Source organism: Ursus maritimus, unplaced genomic scaffold, assembly GCF_017311325.1.
Source record: "Ursus maritimus isolate PB19 unplaced genomic scaffold, ASM1731132v1 scaffold_7, whole genome shotgun sequence".
NCBI lineage: Eukaryota > Metazoa > Chordata > Mammalia > Carnivora > Ursidae > Ursus > Ursus maritimus.
Genome location: NW_024426885.1, coordinates 36437837 through 36452470, shown reverse-complemented (window position 1 = coordinate 36452470; position 14634 = coordinate 36437837). Strand labels below are relative to the sequence as shown.

At 41.1% G+C, this 14634-nt stretch overlaps 1 protein-coding gene across 10 annotated transcripts in view; it reads right to left on the bottom strand.

Annotated features, from left to right (window-relative positions):
- Window positions 1-14634, bottom strand: part of LOC103667939 (zinc finger protein 883-like) — a 39487-nt gene that overhangs the window by 15663 nt on the left and 9190 nt on the right. For 4 of the 10 annotated variants that reach the window (XR_005833164.1, XR_005833165.1, XR_005833166.1 and 1 more), the window contains 4 exons: window positions 11248-11334; window positions 10830-10934; window positions 10007-10051; window positions 669-768 (listed from right to left, as the gene is read on the bottom strand). The gene's annotated coding sequence lies outside the window, so the exon portion shown is untranslated. Of the gene's footprint in view, window positions 1-668; window positions 769-5557; window positions 5616-10006; window positions 10052-10829; window positions 10935-11247; window positions 11497-14634 lie in introns of those variants that run through there. The other 6 variants (XM_040624066.1, XR_569906.2, XM_008696227.2 and 3 more) reach the window with 6 other exon arrangements.

Genomic DNA, 14634 nt, shown 5'->3' with positions numbered 1-14634 from the left:
ATTCTCTTGGCTCGCATCTGCTGAACACCTGGGCTGGACTGTCATCTCACACTATCACCACTGCCCTCAACTTAACTACTGGATTCTATTCTACTGGGTGTCCCCCAACTAAGGCCTGAGAATTTTAGAAGTGGATGGTCCCCACCCGAAATGACAAAACAAGCTTAATTTTCTATACAAGCATGAGTCCCCTCAGCCTTATATTATTGCTGATACCCTGTAGTCCCCATATTGCTTAAGGGAAAAAAGCACTCCCTGGATACTTGTCCTAGACGATAGATACGGCTCTGAAATTTATTGCTGGATTGGTCATCTTTAGCCTGACTGTGCTGGTAACTTAATAACTATTCCTTTGTACACATCAGAAAGTAGCATCCCTCCTACCAATCCTTTTTTGGTACTTAAGATTCCTTACATTATAATCCCAAATTTTAGACACGTAAGATTTAGACCCTGACCAATGACCCTCAAGAGGTCACTACTACCAAGAATAAACTTTCTAGAGTGAGTGGTGATGAACAAGCATGTCACCCTGGATTTCCTCCTGGCCAAAGTATGTGTGACCGCTTCAGCTAGCTTCCTAAACACGGAAAATAAACAACTCAATCTCCCCCTAAGAGGAAGCAGCTCCTTACAGTTAATCTCAATGGTATCTGCAACATATTTACCTGGCTTGGATCTGGACGGAGAACATGGCTAATCTTCTCTCCAAAGTGGAACTGAGCATCCTGCTGATGCTCAGTTGGGATCATGTTTATCTAAGGTTGTCTAAGACAAATAGAAAGGATGGGTATAATTAATTACGGTATACGATGGGATATCCTATGCTTCAAAAAAATCTTAGCTGTGGACAGGAAAGGTTGGGGGAAAGTTGTAAAGAAATGGCTCTGCCACGACACACTAACGAACTGGTGCATCTCTTGAGTCTTGGTGAAACATCCTACAGCTCCTTTTAAAGCAAGGGGGAGGGGCGCCTGGGTGGCACAGCGGTTAAGCGTCTGCCTCCGGCTCAGGGCGTGATCCCAGCGTTATGGGATCGAGCCCCACATCAGGCTCCTCTGCTAGGAGCCTGCTTCTTCCTCTCCCACTCCCCCTGCTTGTGTTCCCTCTCTCGCTGGCTGTCTCTATCTCTGTCAAATAAATAAATAAAATCTTTAAAAAAAAAATAAATAAAGCAAGGGGAGGTAAGCCTGGCAAGGAGCTGCCGTGAGACGGTTTTTCATACCTGTCTTATAGGAGACTGCTACAAGGCAATTTCTCATCCATCTGCCTAGTGTCGGATGAGTGCAAGATTTTCCACCTTTCCCTCTTCCCCTTTTCAGAGACAGCTACAGAGGGTTTATTGAAAAGGGGAGGAACATGATCTTTCACTTCTGGGCTGGAGATCTGGGCACGCCATTTTTGCTCTGATCCTCTGAAGAGGCAGGGTAAGCCTCCAGAGAACAAACGCCACACAGAGGCCTGGCTTTCACTGAGCCCAGCCCCCTGACAAGGGGTGGGGCAACACCACCCAGGCAAAGACACCTGAGAAGCAGCACAGCAGGCCCCTCTCCCAGAAGACAGACTGGAAGAACAGGTGGATTACAACTTTATAGATCCCACAGGACTGTACAACTCCAGTGCCTGGGGAAAACAGTATACTGAGCTCCAGGTGTTTTCTCACAACTCGTTTATCTTTCAGTCTATAATTTTCCATTTCTTTTTTTTTTTAACCTTTTCCCCATTTCAGCTAGATTCTTATTTTACCAACTTATGTTAAGTCGGTTTTTAACCTTTATTTCTACACTTTATAGATATATGCTTCATTTTAGTCCTTTTTCACTCTATTCAATTTTACTTTTATATATATATAAAGTTTTGCTTTCTTTGCAATTTTGTGATGTTGTGTCTTCTAACACACAGATCAAAATTCATTCGGGAACAAGTGGACCACCCTGCTTTGTCCACGCTGCAAGATTATAGTCTCTCTTTCACCCCTTGTTTTTTATTGTTTTGTTTTGGTTTAGTTTGGTTTGCTTTTCTGTGGTGGCTTCCGACCACTTCAGATTTTTCTAGGGTGTATTTTGCTTCAGTCGTGGTTGATATTTTGGACTCTGCTTATTTGTTTACCCATCCTTCTCTGGGCAAAATGAATAGGAGGAATTCATAACAAGAGAAAGAAACAGAGGCAAGGTTCTCTGCCACAGAGGTAATAGATATGGATATAAGTAAGCTGTCAGAGACCGAATTCAGGATAGCAATTATAAAGTCAATAGCTAGGCTTGAAAAAAGCATAAATGACAATACAGAATCTCTCAGGGTGGAAATGAGATCTAATCAGGCCAACTTAAAAATGCTATGAATGAGATGCAGTCTAAACTGGATACTCTAACAGCCAGGGTAAATGAGGCAGAAGAGAGAATTAGTGATCTAGAAGATAAGCTGATGGAAAGGAAGGAAGTTGAGGAAAACAGAGACAGGCTGCTAGTAGCACATGAAAAGAGAAATTGGAGAAATTAATGATGCCAAGAAACGTTCCAATGTCAGAATTATTGGGATCCCTGAGGGGGTGGAGAGAGGGAGGGCTAGAAGCTATATTTGAGCAAATCATAGCTGAGAACTTCCCTAATATGGGGAAGGAAACAAGCATTCAAGTCCAAGAGGTAGAGAGGACCCCTCCCAAAATCAATAAAAAAAGACCAACACCCTGACATATAATAGTGAAGCTTGCAAATTTTACAGCCAAAGAAACTACCCTGAGAATAGCCAGGGAGAGGAGGTTCTTTACATATGGAGGGAAGAATATCAGAAAAACATCAGATCTGTCCACAGAAACCTGGCAAGCCATAAAGGGTACTAAATGAAAAGAACATGCAGCCAAGAATACTTTATCCAGCAAGGCTGTCATTCAGAATGGATGGAGAGAAAAAGAGCTTTCAGGACAGGCAGAAATTGAAAGAATATGTGACCAACAAGCCAGCCCTGCAAAAATTATTAAGGGGGATTCTGTAAGTAGCAGACAGACCCCACGAGTCACATAGACCAGCAAGAAACAGTGGCAATCTACAAAAACAGGGACTTTACAGGCAATACAATGGCACTAAATTCATATTTTTCAATAGTTACTCTGAATGTAAATGGGCTGAATGCTCCCATGAAAAGATAGGGTTTCAGATTGGATAAAAAAGCAGGACTCATCCATATGCTGTGGACAAGAGACTCATTTTGAATCTAAAGACACCTCTAGATTGAAAGTGAGGGGCTGGAGAACCATTTACCATTCTAATGGACCTCAAAAGAAAGCTGGGGTAGGAATCCTCATATCAGACAAATTAGATTTTAAACCAAAAACCATAGTAAGAGATGTAGAGGAACACTACATCATACTTAAAGGGTCTATCCAACAACAAGATCTAACAATTGTAAATATCTATACCCCCAACATGGGAGCAGCCAATTATATAAACCAAATAGCCAAAATAAAGAAACATATTGATAACAATACATTAATAGTAGGAGATCTCAACACTCCACTCACAGCAATGGACAGATCATCTAAGCCGAAAATCCACAAAGAAACAAGAGCTTTGAATCACACAATGGACCAGGTAGACTTTGTAGACATATACAGAACATTCCATCTAAAACAACAGAATAATCATTCCTCTTGAGTTCACATGGAACTTTCTACAGAATAGATCACATACTGGGTCACAAGCCAGGTCTCAACTGATACCAAAAGACTGAGATTATTCCCTGCATATTTTCAGACCACCATGCTTTGAAACTGGAACTCAACCACAAGAAGAAATTTGGAAGGAACTCAAACACTTGGAAGTTAAAGAGCATCCTGCTAAAGAATGATTGGACCAACCAGGAAATTAAAGAACTTAAACAATTCATTGAAACTAATGAGAGTGAAAACACATCGGTCCAAAACCTATGGGATACTGCAAAGGCAGTCCTAAGAGTGAAATACATAGTTATCCAAGCTCTCTCAAAAAATCAGAAAATTCCCAAATGCACAAGCTAACCATACACCTAAAGGAGCTAGAGAAAGAACAGCACATAAAACAAACCAAGCAAGAGAAGAGAAATAATAAAGATTAGAGCAGAAATCAATGAAATGAAAACAAAAAAAAACCCCAGTAGAACAGATCAACAAAACTGGAAGCTGGTTCTTTGAAAGAATTAATAAGATCGATAAACCTCTGACCAGACTTATCCAAAAGAAAAGGGAAAGGACCCAAATCAATAAAATCATAAATGAAAAGGGAGAGATCACAACTAACACCAAGGAAATAGAAACAATGATTAGAAATTATTACCAGCAACTCTATGCCAACAAATTAAGCAATCTGGAAGAAATGGATGCATTCCTGGAAACTTATAAACTACCAAGACTGAAACAGGAAGAAACAGACAATCTGAACAGACCAATAACCAGTAAGTAAATTCAAGCTGTAATCAAAAACCTCCCAAAAAACAAGAGTCCAGGGCCAGATGGCTTCCCAGGGGAATTCTACCAAACATTTAAAGAAGAAATAATACCGATTCTACTGAAGCTGTTTAAAAAAACAGAAATGGAAGGAAAACTTCCAAACTTGCTCTACAAGGCCAGCATTATCCTGATCCCAAAACCAGAGAAAGACCCCATTAAAAAGAGAATTACAGCCCAATATCCCTGATGAACATGGATGCAAAAGTACTCAACAAGATCCTAGCCAACAGGATGCAACTGTATATTAAAAGGATTCTTCACCACGAACAGGTGGGATTTATTCCTGAGATGCAAGGATAGGTCAACATTTGGAAATCAATCAACATGCTAGAGCACATTAATAAAGGAAAAGACAAGAACTATATGATCCTCTCAACTGATGCAGAAAAAGCAGCATTCGACAAAATACAGCATCTTTTTTTTTTTTATTTTTATTTATGAGAGAGAGCAACAGCAGGGGGCGGGGAGAGGGAGAAGTGGGCTCCCTGCAGAGCAGGGATCCTGATGTGGGGCTCGATCTCAGGACCCCGGGACCACAACTCGAGCTGAAGGCAGCTGCCCAACCGTCTGAGCCACCCAGGCACCCGTATAGCATCCTTTCTTGATTAAAACCCTTCAAGTATAGGGATAGAGGGAACATACCTCAATACCATAAAAGCTATCTATGAAAAGCCCATAGTGAATATGGGCTGAGAGCTTTTCCCTTAAGGTCAGGAACACGACAGGGATGCCCACTCTCACCACTACTGTTCAACATCATACTAGAAGTGCTCAGCAATCAGACAGCAAAAAGAAATAAAAGGCATTCAAACTGGCAAAGAAGTCGTCAAACTCTCTGTCTTCGTAGATGACATGATACTTTATGTGGAAAACCCAAAAGACTCCATCCCCAAATTACTAGAACTCATACAGCAATTCAGCAATGTGGCAGGATACAAAATCAATGCACAGAAGGGCGCCTGGGTGGCTCAGTCGGTTAAGCATCTGCCTTCAGCTCAGGTCATGATCTCAGGGTCCTGGGATCAAGCCCCATGGTGGGCTGCCTGCTTGGTGGGGAGTCTGCTTCTCCCTCTCCCTCTGCCCCTCCGCACCGCTTGTGTTCTCTCTCTCGAGCTCTTAAATGGGCAAATAAAATCTTAAAACAAAACAAACAAACAAAAAAATTACCAAGAAGGTGAAAAGACAATCCACAGAATGGGAAAAAATATTTATAAACTAAATATTTGACAATAGTCTGTATCCAGTCTATATAAAGAACTCTTGTAACTCAACGATAAAAAAATAAACCAATTAAAGGGCGCCTGGGTGGCACAGCGGTTAAGCGTCTGCCTTCGGCTCAGGGCGTGATCCCGGCATTATGGGATCGAGCCCCACATCAGGCTCCTCCGCTATGAGCCTGCTTCTTCCTCTCCCACTCCCCCTGCTTGTGTTCCCTCTCTCGCTGGCTGTCTCTGTCGAATAAATAAATAAAATCTTAAAAAAAAAAATAAACCAATTAAAAAACGGGCAAAAAATTTGAATAAACATATCTCACAAGAAGATATACTAATGGCCAACAGGTGCATGTAAAGATGTTCAACCACTTTAATCATTCAGGAAAATCAAATCAAAACCACAATGATATTCCACTCCATACCCACTAGAATGGCTGTACTAGAGAAGACAAACAATAACAAGTGAGTCGAGGATGTAGAAAAATTGGACTGCTTATATACTGCTGGTTGGAATGCAGAATTATGCAGCCCCTCTAGAGAACAGTTTGGTAATTTCTCAAAAAGTTAAATATAAAGTTACCATATGACCCAGCAACTCCACTCCCACGCCTAAGTACATACCCAGAGCACTAAAATTATATGCTTATGCAAAAGCTTGTCTATAAATGGTCAAAGCAGCTTTATTCATAATAGACAAAAGGCGGGAAAAACACAGATGTCCGTCCATAATAATGGATAAATCAAATGTGATAGATCTGTATAACATAATAGAGCCATTTAAAAAGAAGTACTAATACATGCTAGAGTAAGGATGAACATTGAAAACATTATGCTAAGTCAAAGACACCAGACACAAAAGACCTCAGATTTTATGATTCCACTTATATGAAATATCCATGATGGGCAAATCTATACAGACAAAAAGCCGATCAGTGGTTGCCCGGAGTTAAGGCAAAATAGGGGACTAACTACTAATGGGTGTGGTGTCTTGTCTGGGGATGATGAAAATGTGTTGAAAATAGATACTGGTGATGGTTGCACCACCATGTGAAAATACTAAAAACCACTGAATTGAACCTTTCCTTCCTTCCTTCCTTCTTCCTTCCTTCTTCCTTCCCTCTTTCTCTCCATCCTTCCTTTCTTTTTTTTTCCCTCCCTCCCTCTCTCTTTCCCTCCCTTCCTTCAGGTTTTATTTTTAAGTAATCTCTACACCCAATGTGGGGTTCAATCTCACAACCCTGAAATCAAGAGCTGCATGCTCTACGCTCTACAGACTGAGCCAGCCAGGCATCCCTGAATTGAACACTTGAAAAAGGTGAATTTTATGATATGTGAATTCTATCTCTATAAAAAAAGTTTTAAAATAAACTACATATATTTTACTATGTACTAATTTCAAAATATCTCTAGTATATATTCTTTTTTTTTTTAAGATTTTATTTATTTATTTGACAGAGAGACAGCCAGCGAGACAGGGAACACAAGCAGGGGGAGTGGGAGAGGAAGAAGCAGGTTCCCAGCAGAGGAGCCTGATGTGGGGCTCGATCCCATAATGCCAGGATCACGCCCTGAGCCGAAGGCAGACGCTTAACCGCTGTACCACCCAGGCGCCCCTCTAGTATATATTCTTAAATGCAAAAATTAAGGTGAAGAACAGGTTATTATATGGTATGCTTATATCCTTTGGGAAAGAAGCATTAAAAATAAGTACATACATATATACACACATACATATATATATACATAAATATACATGTATATACATTCACACATATATATACAAATACATGCAAGAAAAAGGTAGAAATGCATATTTATGTGTATTTAGTTTATATACATACCTGTATCTATCTACCCAGATAGATAGCTATAAAATATTTACTTGTCTCTGCATTTAAAAAAAATGGAGAAAATACACACACACAAAATGTGTTCCCTATAATTACAAGAGGAGGTTGCAGTGAAAGATAGAGATGGGAGTGAGAATTCACTTCTACTTATGTTTGCATTGTACTGATTTTTCCAATTTAAATATATTACCCAATACACACACACACACACACACAGATAAAAAAAATTAATAAAACCATGATAGCTTGGTATACATTAATTGTTGGCATTACTATGGCAACTCTATATGTCCTCTCCTGGCAAAGCATTTTGAGAATGCTATCACCATCTGAAAATATCAATCCTATATCCACATGCTATAATTTTAGGCTTTCAGATATATGATGACTAGCCAGACCACAGTTTTTCCATTTTTAATCAGCAGCTTCTACATTAAAGTACAATTTAATAACTAATAAAAATTGGAATAAAAAATTAGCATTCACTAAAGAATTTTCAGTCAAGTCTTTTAAATGTACTTATGCAAAGAAATTGGAAAGCTTAAAAAAATGTACAATTTTTAAATAAATGTGTCCAAAATTGAACCAAGAAGTTCAGAAAACCTGAAAAAAAACTATATACTATCTAAGAAATCAAATTAGTAATCAAATCTATCCAAAACATTACCAAGGGATATAGAAAAACCACTAGGTGTAACGGACACTTACAACTTAAGGTGTAGGAAGAAATTTACTTAATGGGGTAACTGGTGTGTATGAAAACCCACAGGGACTACCCCGGTGTTTGCTAACACTTCCCTGATTAATCTCTGAAAATCAGGCACAACGTAAGGATGCCAGATTTCATGCGGTAATACTGGAAAAAAGGTGAGAAAGGACAAGATGAACCTCAAGAAGAATGAATTAAAGTCTAATGGAATGAATTAGAATGCCCAGAAACAGATGTATGCAGACATGGTAATATACTACATAGCTGTGGCATTACAATTCATTAAGAAAAACATTAGTAAAGAATTGGTGCTTTATGTGTTAAAAGGTAAAACTAGATTCCCTCCTCATCTTATCTACAGTAACAATTTCCATATCAATTCAAGGCTTAAATATTTTTAATAGTATTAATATTAATTAAACAAAAATTTAAAATATTAAATTATCTTAAGTTAGGGAAGAATTTTAAAATTGAAAAAGAAAAAATAAAATGGAAAAGATCAAAAGATTGGTCTATGTAAAAATATAAAACTCTAATAAGGCCAAAGGCTCTGTAGAGGTAAAGGTCAAGGGACAGACTTGGAGAAAATGTTCAGAACAAATATAACAAAGAATTAGTGTCCAAAATATATCAAGTATTCTTAAAAATTAATAGAAAGATTTAAAATGAAAAGCCAATAAATATATTATATACAAGCTCATTAGTAATCTCAGAAATGCAAATTTAAATGATGAGTTTTTCTCAGAAGTTAGATTGGCAATAAGTCTAAAATCTGACAATACCAAGTGCTGACAAGTAAGCAGGGTTAAGGAACAGTCACACGTATAGTGTCACAGTTTAGGTGAGGAAAATAATTATGCAGAGCTACTTAAAGGACATGTGGGCCATTCAGCCTTCTTCCAGATATTCTATACCACTGACCCAAGCAAGACCACTAGAAAACTGTGTACTTGAACTCTGTTATGAACCGAACCCTTGTGTCCCCCCACCAAAATTCTTATGTTGAAGCCGTAACCCCAGTGTGATGGTATTTGACGATGGGGACTTTGGGAGGTAATTGGGTCATTAGTGTAGAGCCCTGAGGAGATTAGCGAGAGTTGCCGCCTACTCTCTCCCCACCAAGCGAATGACAAGAGAGCCATGTGCAAACTGGATGAGGGTCCTCGCTAAGAACCAAATTTGTTGACATCTTGTTCTTGGAGTTCCCAGACTCCAGAACTCTAAGAAATTCATTGTTTGTTGTTTAAGCCGTCAGTCTCTGATAATTTGTTACAGCAGTGCCAGTGTTTTAGTGCCGTCAAAGACTTTTCTCTGGTTCTCCTTTGCTGTCACAAAGTTAGAGGCAAACCTGCAGTTCAACTTTGATAACTCTGGGACTTTATAGGACCAGCATTTATCTATATGCTGACTTTTTGCTCAGCTCTTGACCTGATAGTCTATAGCGTCTCTAATGTTTATTTTCATCTATTTCTTTTTTTTTTTTAATATTTTTATTTACTTATTTGACAGAGAGAGCACAAGCAGGGGGAGGGGCAGTGGGAGAGGGAGAAGCAGGCTCCCTGCCAAGCAAGGAGCCCAATGTGGGACCCGATCCCAGGACCCCGAGATCATGACCCGAGCCGAAGGCAGACGCCCAACTGACTGAGCCACCCAGGCGCCCCTATTTTCATCTATTTCTATTTTTCTATTTTAATTTCTGTTCCCTTACAAACTTCACAAAATCCACTGTAAAACAAGGCAGGAATAAACTCACCTGTGATGTGTTCATTTCCTGTTGCTCTTGGAAAACTGAAGACAACTGTAAAGGTACAGGTGGGAAAGAAGGAAAGAAAATGAGGTCCTATGCAACCAGGTGAACTGTGCAGCTCTCAGAGTTATCTGCCTAATAAGCTTCCCACAGAAGCTACATACAAAGCCCCTGTGGGCCAGGCCCTTCAGCCCTAAGGGCAGGCACCCAGTGTCTATGCTGATGCTGGTCACAGAGCGGTAAGAACGCGATTTTTCATTGAATGAATGTAAATATTTCCAACTAATTTCCTACTAAGAAGAATTTATCTTCCCCTCAAGTGACTAAAAAAAAAAAAAAGTAAAAATCACTGAGAACTATTAAACAAAGAACAATACAGGGAAGACATTGCATTTATTTCTCTGCATGACTAGTAACAATGTTTGGCCCTTGAGTTAAAAAATCCTCATCAGCAACCCCTGAGAAGGGATGGGATACTTTGTTTATTCTAACTTGGTTACGGTTTCTCAAAAAGATCTTTTAATAAAAAATTTGCGGTGACGTCATTGTTAAGGGGGGACAGCAAGGAGTTCTCTGGGCATGCCACTAATAAAGTATGTGACTCTAAACAAGTCACTTACCTTTTGGTCCACTTTCTTTTTTACCTCTTAAATAAAGGCAAAATTTTAAAAACTTCAAAGTCTTTATACATTAGCTATTTGATTTTTTTACTGTCAGAACAGAGGGAGCAGCGAAGCACTGCTCTAGGTTGTAGAGTGATCTTGGGTAAATCACTTCAACTTTGAGCCACAGTTTTCCTATTCTCTCAACATGGAAACAGCTGACTTACCTCAAATATGGAAGTGAGATCTCTTGACGACAAAAATCCAAATATATATAGCATATACGTTAACAGCGCAGAACCACCGCAGATTGGTATTAAAATATTCTCATTCTGCACAAACCAAAACTGAATGTCATTCCCAGAGTTGCTCAGCAACTTGAACAGAGCTCTGCCGCTCTTGCTCCCGTCCCGGCAGGAGCCGCGAGACTGTGCACGAACTCCGCAACCTCCCGGGACCTGCGCCCCCCCTCCTCGCGTCCTCACGCTGGATGCCGGCCCCTTCCTTCTCCAGGCCGAAGCCGCCCCCACCCGCCCTGGGCTGGCTCAAGTACCAGAGGTCCATCTCCGGGGTTCCCTCCACGTTCCCCTCCGCCCCTGAGCCGGAGGGACATTTGTCGGCCTTCCGCCAACCCTCAGGACTCACCCGCCACTCCCCAGTCCGGTTGCACTGGCCCCTAGAGAGTGCACAGACTCCGCGACCCTGGAAGCGCCACCCACGCAGAGGCGTACCCTGGGGAAACGATTTACACACGCAGAGTGAAAGTGAGCACAAGCAAAAGCAGCCCGGAAGTCCAACACCAGAGTGAAAACTACACTTCCCATAAGTCTTTGCTCCCGTATCTTTGGGGTGTTTACCAAACCAACGCCAGCCGACCTCCCCCCAGGTCTTTTTGGTTTGAATTGAGCAATCCAGTCTTACCGGGAGCCCCAAAGCATTTTATTCAAAGAACACAATAAAGGCTTGAAAGCCCCAGGTGATGCCTTCCTCTCTGCTGGCAGCCTGCCTTGACCTTCCCACGTGGCTCCAAAGCCTCGAGTAATAAACTTGTCTATTTCAATTTCTTTTGTGGTCTTTTGTTAAACTACAAAGAACCACCTTTTTCCGTATTACTTAGATAAAACTCGCCACAGGCCCCTTGTTTACCTATGACAAAACCAGACACAAACCATCAAATTCCCATTCTATGTCCATAAACGATCAGCTAAACCATTTGTCCCCATGACCAATCAGAATAAAATACCTCTAAATTTTACTTGACCAAATTTTTTTTTCTCCCCCACACGACCCCGAAATTTGACTTACTCCTAAGGTTAAACCAGTATAGGAATGCTAAACAATCCCTCTCAAAACCTGGCTGACAGTAAGGAAAGATATTTCCTGATCTTGCCACCCATCCCCTGCTCGACACCCAGTTCCTTCTTGCCTTGTTACACCTCCATTAAAAAAATGAGGTTCTCTCTTTAGTTTTCATTGCTCTGCTACCAGTGGGAGAGTCTACATTGTGTGAATGGAAGTATTGATTCTTGGATTGCCCACAAAAGATTTACCGGAGGATCCACGCTCCAGTAAAGACAGCCAGAAGGAAAATACCAAGCCCAAAGCAGTTTATCAAGGACAGTACTTTCTGGAGAATGGAGAGCGGGCAGGCCCAGAAGTGGCGACTGCACTGGCGTTAGGGGTATCTTTTCTTTTTACGTTTGCAGAGGTTATGGGTCATAGTGATAAGGAAACAGAAGGCTAGTTGAGGACAAAACACAAACTGACACCCTGCAACCACCCCCACCCGCCATGGGATACGTGTGACGTTCTTCCAGGAAGCTCCCAACTATCTGAAATGTTAATGCCTTGCTAGAGGGAAAAACAACCTTAGCTTGACAGTGGCAGGGTCTCCAGTACCCTGTAGATCCGCTTTAGCATATGAAAGTTCTTTTGAAAACCTCCCTTTTCCTTACCTGCACAACGCCCACGTATATAATCAGCCACCCCTCACAACCTCGGTGCAGCAGTTCTTCCTGCCCATGGGTCCTGTCCCCGGGCTTTAATAAACCACTATTTTGCACCAAAGGCGTCTCAAGAATTCTTTCTTGGTCGTCAACTCCAGACCTCACCCCACCGAACCTGACTATATTCCAAAACCACACCAGTTAGAGCACTCTCCAACAGGGGTTATTTCTCATCATCTAAGGGACTCCTCCTACCACTTGGGAGGGGGAGTTCTGGCCCTACAAGGTTCCTGTCGCAACTATCCTGGCCACCTTCCCCCATGGGGAGGGGGGTGTGTGTCGAAGCCACAGTATAAATATATTATAATGAAGCAATAGGTTACCCTGGGGCAGAGATGGAAGAGGAGAGGCATGTTCTGCACCTGTGGCTCTGGGTCTGCCAGCCCTGGAGTGTTGGAAGCCCTAAGGCCAGGTTGTTAAAAGGCACAAAGTCAGGATGTTGTACCCTCAGGCTTCTAATGTGTCACCTATTTATCACCAACTCCTGCCTAACTGCCTACTCTGTGAGCTCTTTCTTATTTGTAAATACACACACACACACACACACACACACACACACACTGACTAATCTTTCAAACATTTGCAGATCTTAAGATCAGAGCTGTTTCCCTATGGCCATAGCACCCTCCCCCATTGCAGTAGTCACCCTCCCTTACTGCAAGAGTTGTTTTTTTTTCCTTTTTCACTCAATAAACTTTATTTTCATAGCACTTGTAGGCTTATAGGAAAAATGCACAGAAAGTACAAAGTTCAAAAATATCTGCCTCTTCTACACCCTCACCCCTCCTATAGTTTCCCTATTATTAATGTTACTGAACCCAAGTTCAGCTGCCAGTTCCTCAAAAGGCCATTACTCAAGAGACAAGTTTTTGGAAAGGAATTTGAGCTTTACTCAGGAGGCGGGCAACCTGAGAAGAAGGAGGTGGACTCTTGTTCAAAAGCCAACTCCAAGGGTTCTACTTAAGGGTTGTAGGGTAGTCAATCAGCAAAGGGAGTGCAGTGGCCTGCAACAATTCTTAATTATGTGCAGACTCCACGATACCAGCTACATAAGTTATCTTAGTGCGAGGGAATTGTGTGTGTGTGGGGGGGGTCTGGTTCTTGTTCTGTGATGTGCAGGAGTACTCTGTTCTTTCTGCAAAGGAAGGCAACATCCACAGATATACAAAGGGAGGTCAGTAAAATCACTTGTATGATCAAAAAAGGAAAAACATTTTGCTTAAAAAATTGCTGGGCTAATCAGAAAGCCGAGACGGCTTCAAACAGACTTGCTGGCTTCTGTGGCCTGGGAAAGTTCTGGTCCTTCACTCCTCAAGGCCAATGGTCTGCAAATCTCAAAGAAAGTAAATTAGTCTGTGGCAGATCACGGGACTTAGGTCACCAAGTAAGGAGTGCGTTAACTTGAAGAGAGTCAACCCTTAAGACCAGCTGCCACGCTGTTATACCAACATCTTGCATTTGTATGGTATGTTAGTTCCTTTTTTTTTTTTTTTAAGATTTTATTTATTTATTTGACAGAGAGAGAGACATGAGAGAGGGAACACAAGCAGGGGGAGTGGGAGGGGGAGAAGCAGGCTTCCCACCAAGCAGGGATCTCAGGACCCTGGGATCATGACCTGAGCCAAAGGCAGGTGCTTAACGACTGAGCCACCCAGGCGCCCCTAGTATAGTAGTTCCAATTGATGAACCAGTATTGATACATTATTCCTAATTAAAGTCCAGAGTTTATAGTATAGTTCATTCTTTGTATTGTACATATTAGGTATCTACCATTACAGTATCATAAGAAGAGTTTCACTGTTCTAAAAGTATCCTATGCTCCACCTACACCATTCCCCCTAAACCTTTGGCAAGGACTGATCTGTTTATTATTTCTATAATTTGGCCTTCTCCAGAATGTCATATACTTGGAATTATATAATACATAGTCTTTTTTAGATGTGTCTTTCATGTAGCAATATACATTTAATGTTCCTTCATGTCTTTATGGCTTAATAGCCCATTTGTTTTAACTGCTGGATAATAC